Below are 12446 nucleotides of genomic sequence, written 5' to 3'. Positions count from 1 at the left end.
ACAGGATAGAGTAGCATGGAGAGCTGCATCAAACCAGTCTCAGGACTGAAGACCACAACAACAACTTGCACTTTTTCCATTTCTTTTCAGTTTTCTTTTCCATTCTTCTGTATATCATTCCTAAGCAGCAGAAAATTCTGGATGTGTTAGATGACGATCATTTTGGCTTTAGGAAAGGCAGAGGTGCAAGACAGGCAGTTTTGACGTTGCGGTTCCTAACGGAAGCAAGACTGAAAAAAAAAATCGAGACACGTTCGTACACTGCTGGCCATTAAAATTGCTACATCCCGAAGATGACGTGCTACAGACGCGAAATTTAACCGACAGGATGAAGATGCTGTGATATGCAAATGATTAGCTTTTCAGAGCATTCACCTACAAAGTGCTGACATGAGGAAAGTTTCCAACCGAATTCTCATACATAAACAGCAGTTGACCGGCGTTGCCTGGTGAAACGCTGTTGTGATGCCTCGTGCAAGGAGGAGGAAGGCGTACCATCACGTTTCCGACTTTGATAAAGGTCGGATTGTAGCCCATCGCGATTGCAGTTTATCGTATTGCGACATTTCTGCTCGCGTTGGTCGGGATCCAATGACTGCTAGCAGAATATGGAATCGGTCGGTTCAAGAGGGTAGTATGGAACGCCGTGCTGGGTCCAAACGGCCTCGCATCACTAGCATGGCTGCAACGGATCGTGCAGCCACGTCTCGATCCCTGAGACAACAGATGGGGACGTTTCCAACACAACAACAATCTGCACGAACAGTTCGACGACGTATGCAGTAGCATGGACTATCAGCTCGGAGACCACGGCTGCGGGTATCCTTGACGCTGTATCACAGAACTCAACGACGAACCTGAGTGCGCGAATGGCAAAACGTCATTTTTTCGGTTGAATCAAAGTTCTGTATACAGCATCATGATGGTCGCATCCGTGTTTGGCGACATGGCGGTGAACGCACATTGGAAGCGTGTATTCGTCATCGCCATACTGGCGTATCACCCGGCGTGATGGTATGGTGTGCCATTGTTTCCACGTCTCGGTCTCCTATTGTACGAATTGACGGCACTTTGAACAGTGGACGTTACATTTCAGATGTGTTACGACCCGTGGCTCTACCCTCCATTCGATCCCTGCGAAACCCTACATTTCAGCACGATAATGCTCGACCGCATGTTGCAGATCCTGTACGGGACTGTCTGGATACAGAAAATGTTCGACTGCTGCCCTGGCCAGCATATTCTCCAAATCTCTCACCAACTGAAAACGCCTGGTCAATGGTGGCTGAGCAACTGGCTCGTCACAATACGCCAGTCACTATTCTTGATGAACTGTGGTATCGTGTTGAAGCTGCATGGGCAGCTGCACCTTTACACGCCATCCAAGCTCTGTTTGATTCAATGCCCAGGCGTATCAAGGCCGTTATTACGGCCAGAGGTGTTTGATCTGGGTACTGATTTCTCAGGATCTATGCACCCAAATTACATGAAAATATACTCACATGTCAGTTCTAGTATAATATATTTGTCCAATGTATACTCTTTTATCATCTGCATTTCTTCTTGGTGTATCAATTTTAATGGCCAATAGTGTAGAATTTAACGACCTGGAGGAAACGGTCGACGATATAAAACGGAGATGTTTGAAATTCTGAGAAAAACAGGAGTAAGCTATACGGAGAGACAGGTAAGAAGCTGGCCGTTGTGGCCGAGTGGTTCTAGGAGCTACAGTCCGGAACCGCGCTGCTGCTGCGGTTGCAGGGTCGAATCCTGCCTCAGGCATGGATTTGTGTGATGTCCTTAGGTTAGTCAGGTTTAAGTTCTAGGGGACTGATGACCTCAGATGTTAAGTCCCATAGTGCTTAGAGCCATTTTTTAGACGGGTAATATGCGATATTTATAATACAAGAGCAAATACGGAATGATAAGACTGGACGATCAAGAACGAAGTGCTTGGATTAAAAAGGGTGTAAGACAGCGCTGTAGTGTTTCGCTCCTACTGTTCAATCTGTACATCGAAAAAGCAAGGATGAAAATAATAAAAAGGTTCATGAGTGGAATTAAAATTCAAGTAGAAAGGATATGATTTGCTGATGACATTGATATCCTGAGAGAAAATGAAGAAGAATTATATGATCTGCTGAATGGAAAATGGCTTCAGAGTAAATCGAAGAAAGACGAAAGTAATGAGAAGTAGCAGAAATGAGAACAGCGAGAAACTTAACATCAGGATTGATGGTCACGAGGTAGATGAACTTAAGGATTTCTACTACCTAGGCAGCAAAATAACCAATACCGGACGGAGTAAAGAGGACATCAAAAGCAGACTATCAGTGGAAAAAAGTGCATTCCTGGCCAAGAGAAGTCTACTGGTATCGAATATAGGCCTTAATTTGAGGAACAAATTTCTGCAAATGTACGTCTGGAGCACAGCATTTTGTGGGAGTGGAACATGGCCTATAGGAAAACTGGAACAGCAGAGAATCGAAGTGTTTGAGATGCGATGCTTCAGACGAATGTTGAAAATTAGGTGGACTGATAAGGTAAGGAATGATGAAGTTCTGCGCAGAATCGGAGAGAAAAGGAATATGTGGAAAACACTGACAAGGAGAAGGGACAGGGTGATAATACATCTGTTACGACACTAGGGTACCAGGGTACAGAGATTGGAATACATCCGGCAAATAATTAGGACGTAGGGTGCAAGTGCTACACTGAGATGAAGGGTTTTGATAGGAGAGGAATTAGTGGCGAGCCGCATCAAACCAATTAAAAGACTGATGACTAGAAAAAAAGTCTTCTACACTCAACATTAATTTCTCAACAAAACAATTCTGAAAAAATAGATTTCTATCTCTAAATTTGAGTGAGTTATTACAGGTTCATTATTGGTGATGGAAACGTGTGTTTTTAGCTACAATCTATTATCACTTTTTAATCTGACATACACTCCTGGGAAATAAAAAAAGAACGCCATGAATTCGTCGATCCAGCAGAGGTATATTCTATTGACAAACTATTGGGGACGCATACAACAGACGATCACTAAAACAGAGCCATACCAACGTGAGTAAAGTCAACAGAGCGTGCACAATGTCAGCGCTAGTACTGTGTATACCCTCCTTTTACAGCAATGCAGGCTGCAATTCTCCCATGAAGACGATCGTAGAAGTGTCGAATGTAGTCTTGAGGAATAGCCTTCCATGCAGTGTCCACCTGGTGCCTCAGCTGGGCCAGATTACGTGCCTGTCGTGAAGACCACGCAGGATGACGTCTCATCCGGTCCTAAATATGCTCGATGGGGATCAGATCTGGGGATCGTGCTGGTGTACACCTTGAAGACCACGTTGGGTGGCAAGGGAGACATGTGGACGTGCATTGTCCTGTTGGAAAATCATGTCGCCTTGTTGGTGCGTGAACTGTAGCAAGACCAGTTGAATAATGGTTTCAGTGTATCGTTCACTCTTCAATATTTCCTCTACTATCACTAAAGGATAACGGCCATTGTAGGATATGGCTCCCCACACCATGATTCCGGGTGTTGGCCTGTATGCCTCTGTTGTCCACACTCCATTTTCCTCCCTACGTACCAGAATTCCTTAACATCGTCTACTTCATGATCCCCAGTTCTGGTGTTAAGTTTCCAGCTGTTCTCATTTCTGTTACTTCTTATGACTTTCCTCTTTCTTCGATTTGCTATCAAATCATATTCTGTACTTATTAGACTGTTCATTCTATTCAACAGATCCCGTAATACTTCTTCACCTTCTTCACCTTCATCGGCGAATCTTATAACTGATATCCTTTTCTTTTGAATCTCAATCCCACTCTTGAACCTTTCTTTTATTTCCGACACTCTTTCTTCGATTTATAGACTGAACAGCAGGAATGAAAGACTATACCTCTGTCTTACACCTTGTTCAGTTCGAGCGCTTCGATCTTTGTTCTCCACTCTTACTGTTCCCTCTCGGTTCTGGTAAATATTGTATATTAGCGTTCTTCCCTTATGGTCATTGTCGAACCCTTTTTCTAGGTCGACAGATCCTGGGAACGTATCTCGATTTTTCTTCAATCTTCCATTATCAAACGTAATCCATGCGGGTGCGTGCATCGATGATTATTACACTAACTCACATTTACATCTACATCTACATTTATACTCCGCAAGCCACCCAACGGTGTGTGGCGAAGGGCACTTTACGTGCCACTGTCATTACCTCCCTTTCCTGTTCCAGTCGCGTATGGTTCGCGGGAAGAACGACTGTCTGAAAGCCTCCGTGCGCGCTCTAATCTCTCTAATTTTACATTCGTGATCTCCTCGGGAGAAATAAGTAAGGGGAATCAATATATTCGATACCTCATCCAGAAACGCACCCTCTCGAAACCTGACGAGCAAGCTACACCGCGATGCTGAGCGCCGCTTTTGCAGAGTCTGCCACTTGAGTTTGTTAATCATCTCCGTAACGCTATCACGGTTACCAAATAATCCTGTGACGAAACGCGCCGCTCTTCTTTGGATCTACTCTATCTCCTCCGTCAACCCGATCTGGTACGGATCCCACACTGATGAGCAATACTCAAGTATAGGTCGAACGAGTGTTTTGTAAGCCATCTCCTTTGTTGATGGACTACATTTTCTAAGGACTCTCCCAATGAATCTCAACCTGGCACCCGCCTTACCAACAATTAATTTTATATGATCATTCCACTTCAAATCGTTCCGCACGCATACTCCCAGATATTTTACAAAAGTAATTGCTACCAGTGTTTGTTCCGCTATCATATAATCATACAATAAAGGATCCTTCTTTCTATGTATTCGCAATAAATTACATTTGTCTATGTTAAGGGTCAGTTGCCACTCCCTGCACCAAGTGCCTATCCGCTGCAGATCTTCCTGCATTTCGCTACAATTTTCTAATGCTGCAACTTCTCTGTATATTACAGCATCATCCGCGAAAAGCCACATGGAACTTCCGACACTATCTACTAGGTCATTTATATATATTGTGAAAAGCAATGGTCCCATAACACTCCCCTGTGGCACGCCAGAGGTTACTTTAACGTCTGTAGACGTCTCTTCATTGATAACAACAAGCTGTGTTCTGTTTGCTAAAAACTCTTCAATCCAGCCACACAGCTAGTCTGATATTCCGTAGGCTCTTATTTTGTTTATCAGGCGACAGTGCGGAACTGCATCTACCTGGGAGCCTGTATCTAATATTTTCTGGGTCTCATGAACAAATAAAGCGAGTTTTGTCTCACACGATCGCTGTTTCCGGAATCCATGTTGATTCCTACATAGTAGATTCTGGGTTTCCAAAAACGACATGATACTCGAGCAAAAAACATGTTCTAAAATTCTACAACAGATCGACGTCAGAGATATAGGTCTATAGTTCTGCGCATCTGCTCGAAGACCCTTCTTGAAGACTGGGACTACCTGTGCTCTTTTTCAATCATTTGGAACCTTCCGTTCCTCTAGAGACTTGCGGTACACGGCTGTTAGAAGGGGGGCAAGTTCTTTCGCGTACTCTGTGTAGAATCGAATTGGTATCCCGTCAGGTCCAGTGGGCTTTCCTCTGTTGAGTGATTCCAGTTGCTTTTCTATTCCTTGGACACTTATTTCGATGTCAGCCATTTTTTCGTTTGTGCGAGGATTTAGAGAAGGAACTGCAGTGCTGTCTTCCTCTGTGGAACAGCTTTGGAAAAAGGTGTTTAGTATTTCAGCTTTACGCGTGTCTCTGTTTCAATGCCTTCATCATCCCGGAGTGTGTGGATATGCTGTTTCGAGCCACTTACTGATTTAACGTAAGACCAGAACTTCCTAGGATTTTCTGTCAAGTCGGTACATAGAATTTTACTTTCGAATTCACTGAACGCTTCACGCATAGCCCTCCTTACGCTAACTTTGACATCGTTTAGCTTCTGTTTGTCTGAGAGGTTTTGGCTGCGTTTAAACTTGGAGTGAAGCTCTCTTTGCTTTCGCAGTAGTTTCCTAACTTTGCTGTTGTACCACGGTGGGTTTTTCCCGTCCCTCACAGTTTTACTCGGCACGTACCTGTCTAAAACGCATTTTACGATTGCCTTGAACTTTTTCCATAAACATCAACATTGTCAGTGTCGGAACAGAAATTTTCGCTTTAATCTGTTAGGTAGTCTGAAATCTGCCTTCTATTACTCTTGCTAAACTGATAAACCTTCCTCCCTTTTTTTATATTCCTATTAATTTCTATATTCAGGGATGCTGCAACGGCCTGTCCCTACCACCCGTCCTAAACATCTGAGTGTCCCAGTCTATATCTGGTAAATTGAAATCTCCACCTAAGACTATAACATGCTGAGAAAATTTACGTGAAATGTATTCCAAATTTTCTCTCAGTTGTTCTGCCACTAATGCTGCTGAGTCGGGAGGTCGGTAAAAGGAGCCAATTATTAACCTAGCTCGGTTGTTGAGTGTAACCTCCACCCATAATAATTCACATGAACTATCCACTTCTACTTCACTACATGATAAACTACTACTAACAGCGACGAACACTCCACCACCGGTTGCATGCAATCTATCCTTTCTAAACACCGTCTGTACTTTTGTAAAAATTTCGGCAGAATTTATCTCTGGCTTCAGCCAGCTTTCTGTACCTATAACGATTTCAGATTCGGTGCTTTCTATCAGCGCTTGAAGTTCTGATACTTTACCAACGCAGCTTCGACAGTTTACAATTACAATACCGATTGCTGCTTGGTCCCTGCATGTACTGACTTTGCCCCGCACCCGTTGCCCTTTCTGTACTTGCCCGAGGCCATCTAACCTAAAAAAACCGCCCAGCCCACGCCACACAACCCCTGCTACCCGTGTAGCCGCTTGTTGCGTGTAGGAGAATTCTATGACTGCTGTGCCCGGCCGACAGAGGGCACTGGCGATGAAGACAAATTCGACGTCTCTGCCGACGAAGAGGAAGGCTTCGCTCACTGCATTGACTACGGTTAGTTTCTCTAGTGGCTGCTGATTACGTACAACACCTGAAATCGAGTTGGCCAGTGAACTGTGTGAGGCCGCGGGGCGGTCTCGAATCTACATTGGTGTTGATTTCCAAGCAGCACTTGTAATATGGAATTGTCTCTCAGAGAGGAAGGTAGCCTGGAATTATTAATGTCGCTCAGTTTATGTATGCATGTGGAATCGTTATCGCCGAGAAAAGATTGCATTGTGAGCAATTTGTAAACTTTATGTTGCCGGTATTGTAGAAGTTGGTTAATGATAACGATTCATAATGTTCGGCATGTCACATTTTTCTAGTTGCTTTCACGGAAATAACAGTCGATTCACCTCCAATATTAAGTCTATAAGTTGGTAAAACAAATAGTAATACTGCAGTTCTGGTATCATGATAGTACTATTTTCTTCTGGGCCGAGGTAAGACGACCTATATGTACTGTTTGGACATATGTTCGTATCCAAGTTTAATTACGTAGAGTTTGACAGTGTGTATTTTAAATCTGTGATTAATTGTGTGTTTTATATGTTGGATTCTGTTTAGCCGCCTTTATGTCGTCTCAGTGTTTCTGTAAGCTGTTCCATGGGGAACAAGGAGAGGATGTTGGTTGGCGGCTGATATCCTCGTTCTATAACACAAGCTGCACGCACTTAATAACTGGGTTTTTTATTCATAAAAAAAGCTATTTAACTTAAAGTTCCATACGCTGAGGTACAATCTTTCTTCTGTATAGTCCAAGTAGCCTCAATGCTGTTGAAGTAGAATTATGCATTGTTCACTATAAGGATGCTATTTTCTGCCTGTTTCTGTGCTAGAAATTAAGTCTGTGGCTTTGTCTCGGTGACACGCTGGAGCTCACGCGACGTATAGACTTGAACTAACTGGCGTAACAGGCTCGAACTAACAGACTAGCTGGTCTAACGAACTGACTAACTCACTGACCTTCCGGTCCGCTGCGGCGATCCTAAATACTGGCGGTTGAGACGGCGTTGGCGGCGCGTTTCCAGCGAGCCTTGTCGTTGGCCTTGATCGACCTCTCGTAACCTCTATGCTGCATGGTATACTGGCACCGCCAGCGTATGCCAGCACAGTGTATATCATAGTGCTGGTCACTGTTGTCTGGCATGTAACTACTATTGTCTTTCAGGCTTCACGGATGAGCTCAAGAAAAGCTATTGGCTGGGAGTCACATACTCACTGTAGTAGTCACTGTAAATTTTTAACTTTCACCAATAGCAGAAGCACTGGACGATGACTGGATTTTTAATGTCTTTGCAGTTGAAATAAAATAAATTTTACTAATTGTCCTTTACGTTAGGCATTAAACATTCAGTTCTCTGAATGTTGGTATTTCGCTAGCTTTGGTATTTCACTTTTATTCCTTACCATTATCGAATAATTTTGTTTTTGCTTTGTGTTGCCTTCTGTGCAGTTAGTCTCGCAATTCAGCAAAATTGCCTTGTATGTATATGTCTTTTAAAATAGTATTCATTGCAGAGATGTAGTTCAACATCAGTGCCTTTCATTTAATACAGAGTCTTCAACTGATCAGTCCCTGTATTTTTTGTTTATTAAATTGTTTTGTTATTATGAATGCACTTCTACGAAACATTTTGCGAGTGTTATTCTCTTAACGTCGAAAGTTGCCTCATACATAACCCTGACAAATAGTGATTGTTTTATAATTCGCACTTTGCGTATTCTGTTATTGTGTTTTGAATTCTCGCACTAATAATTGACGTGGACAAACTTTCTAAATTCCTGAATAAAATTCAAAAACGATAACGGGAAACGTAGAAGTCGTTTTAACACAAGAACTTACATAAACATTTTAATAAAATATCAGTAGAAAATATTTTTGAAATTAATGCATTGTGCGTTATCTATTCTTTTTTAAAAATTTTCTTCGGTTCTTTAAGAGAATTTATCGATAGGCTTTTTTTAAAAAAATTGTGACTGTGTGTTAAAACGTATTTTGCGTATTCTGCTATCATTTTTTGAATCTCTTTCATAAGTTTTAAAATGGTTATCTATTGATCTGATGACTAACAATATTCGTAAATATGTTTTAAGCAATTGTCAATAAAAGTCTTGTTGTATATTCTTGGCAAATAAATCTATCCCTGACAGTTTGCAATCCATTTCCTCCCCACCCCCCCTAAACAATTATCAATAAATTATCAATAAAATTTTGTGCGATATCCCTGGCAAACAAATTTAACCCTGGAAGTTTCCAATACATTTCCTCCCCTCCCCTTCCAATACCACCACACACCCATCGAGCCACACCATTAAAATTCCCTCTCTGTTTCCTTTAACTTTCTTAAAGACAAACTGATCATCATCTAACAGAACCTTAATTATCTTTCTATTTCTTCCGTATATTACTCTTGTCAGTAACTTGGCTGCATGAGCGGCTAAGCTGATAGTGCGGTAATTCTCACACTTATCGGCTCTTGCTATTTTGGACGACATGTCACCAGACTCACACGTTTCACACTTGAATAGTCATTTCGATACGACTATCCCCAATGATTTCAAACATTCCAGTGAAAGGTTTATCTGTCGCTTCTGTCTTATTAGTTTGGAAGCTTTCAAGGCTCTGTTAAACGCTGACTGCAATTCTGGATTCCCTATATATTCTACATCGACTCCCAATTTTTCTTCTGTCACGGCATCATACCACTGCTCCGCACTGTAGAGGCCGTCAATGTGCTCTTTTCACGTATCCGCTCTCTCCTCTACATTTCACATTGCGATATGTAAGACTTCCTACATAATGGTAACGGGAGGTGGGCTATTGAGTGGTGCCGCAGATAGGAAAGGTGGGCAGGAACAGAAATGACTAGCGATCAGATTAACACAGTAAACAGAAGATTGACAAAACTTATTTTTCTCCAAGTAAACGAAGATTCAGTACATATAACGCAGCAGGAAACAGAATACAGCTATCACAATATCAACACGGACGAAGGATGAACGAAGGTGTCATAGTGTAGTGGTTCCAAACATAAGTGGGCTGAATCACTGTTTCCGGCTGTCCTATACCGCCATGACTGAGAGCGCTCGTGATACTCAGCCGCTAGAGGCCAGAGGCAGCAGGCGTGGTCCACTGGTTCCGTCAGGTCCTGCACCACTGCTTTCGGCGTCTCTTGGGAATTGGTAATTCCGTTGTAATGACGCAGAAAGGGTGGTACTGACATACGATACTAGACTTAGGAATTCCCCTTACACTCTTTATGTTACAGCCATTAACTTTAATATCGCTAACGCTTTGTTTTGACTTTTCTACTCAAATCAAAAAAGTTTTGTATCACATCGGTTCCGAGAGTTCCGGAACCTGTACATAAAATCGGAATAGAGATAAACAGAAACATAATTTCCATCCTTTTTACTGCTCATGAAAACTACACATTGCTTGTTGTGCTACCATACAGCGAGACCTTCAGGGGTAGTGGTCTAGATTTCTGTACACACTGGTACCTCTAATGCCCAGTAGCATGTCCTCTTGCATTGATTCATGCCTGTATTCGTCGAGGCATACTATCTACAAGTTAGTCCAGATTGTCCCACTCCTCAACGGCGATTCGGCGTAGATCCTTCAGAGTGGTTGGTGGGTCACGTTGTCCATAAACAGCCCTTTTCAATCTATCCCAGGCATTTTTCGATAGGGTTCATGTCTGGAGAACAAACTGGCCACTCTAATCGAGGGATGTCGTTATCCTGAAGGAAGACATTCACAAGATGCGCACGATGAGTGCGCGAATTGTCGTCCGTGAAGACGAAAGCCTCGCCAATATGCTGCCTATATGGTTGCACTATCGTTTTAGTTTCCCTGTACTTCATATTCATTTGATTCCTAAGTGACTTGTATTTCTCTACTCCTCAATTTATTTCTTCTGTTGGCAGTGGTTTCTTCTCAGTTACCTCCTTGTACCTATGGTTCCTCTTTCCAACTCCTGTAATTGCTCTTGTTAGATATGTCCATTCCTCTTTAAATGAAGTGCTTACTGATTTATTCACTATCGCAGAATCTGCAGCCTTGTAGAAATTCACACGTGTCTCATTATTCATTTGTATTTCCGTATCCCACTTCTTTGTGCATTGATTGATCTAGACTAGTTTTCTAAATGTTAACTTACACTTTATCATTACTAAATTGTGATCCGAGTCTATATCTGCTCGTAGTTACGGCTTCAAATCGAATATCTGATTTGGGAATCTCTGACTGGCCATAATGTAATCTAGATGGAACGTTCCCACTTCTCCAGGCCTTTTCCAAGTATACCTCCATCTATTGTCATTCTTCAACGGAGAATTCACTATTACTAGCTGAAATTTGTTGAAGAAATCGATTTTTCTTTCCTCTCTCATTCCTACTACAAAACCTCATATTCTCCCGAAACACTTTCTTCTGTCCTTCCCCTACAACTTAATCCCATGACTCAGATTTTTAGTTCCTTTACGTACTTAATTATCTGTTCAGTATCCTTGTACATTCTCTCTATCGTTCTATCTTCTGCTTGCGACCTCGGCAAATATACCTGAATCATCGTCGTGGGTGCTGGTTTGCTGTCGATACTGACGAGAACTGGCCTATCACTGAACCATTCACACTTTCTGGCGTCCATTCCTATTCATAACAAATCCAACTCCGATTATACAAATTTCTGCCGCTATTGATATTACGATACACACGTCTGACCAAAAATCCATACCGTCTTCCAATTTCGCTTCACTGACTCCACTATATCTAAATTGAGCCTCATCATTTCCCTGATCAGATTGTCTGGCTTCTCTGCCACTTCTCACAATCCATTCCCTAACTAACTCGTAGAACGTTTCCTTCTTGTTAGTAAATCAATCTTTTTGCGATTGTCACCCTTCCCTTAGCAGTGCCCTCCCGGAACTCCAATGAAGGACTAGTACGGAATCTTTTGTCATTGGGAGATCATCGTGACACTTTTTCAATTACAGGCAACACGTCCCGTGAATTCCCTTAATGTGCCTTTCATGCAGTGGTTCCCATTGCCTCTTGCATTCTCATGCCACTGTCACTGCTAGTTCATCCGCTCTTTTAGGGGCGGTTTCCCTGCCCAGGGGCATGAGAGTACCGTGAAAATCAGTCCATTTCCCCTCCTTCTATGACGAGGCCGTTGGAGAACGAGGGAGACATGTTAAGCCTTTGGCTGTCTTTGCTGATGAATTTTTTCTAAATTTAAGCTTTGGGGAGGAATCCAGAATCCATAATGTTTTGACTGCTAGTGAAAGACCCTAACCCTTGACAAGCAGTACGAAGAAACTAAAATGTCATTTAGTCGTGAACTCATTTCTAACTTCCCACTCATATACGGCATGTGTAATATGTAAGTTACTACTTGTATCATAATCGATCAGTGCTAGTTGCCACTGTCCGCTGAATACACACGTCTTTTCCAAACAGGAAAG

Source organism: Schistocerca cancellata, chromosome 7, assembly GCF_023864275.1.
Source record: "Schistocerca cancellata isolate TAMUIC-IGC-003103 chromosome 7, iqSchCanc2.1, whole genome shotgun sequence".
In the NCBI taxonomy this organism is placed as follows: Eukaryota; Metazoa; Arthropoda; class Insecta; order Orthoptera; family Acrididae; genus Schistocerca; species Schistocerca cancellata.
The sequence above is the reverse complement of the archived record's forward strand: the minus strand, read 5'-3'. Positions refer to the sequence as shown.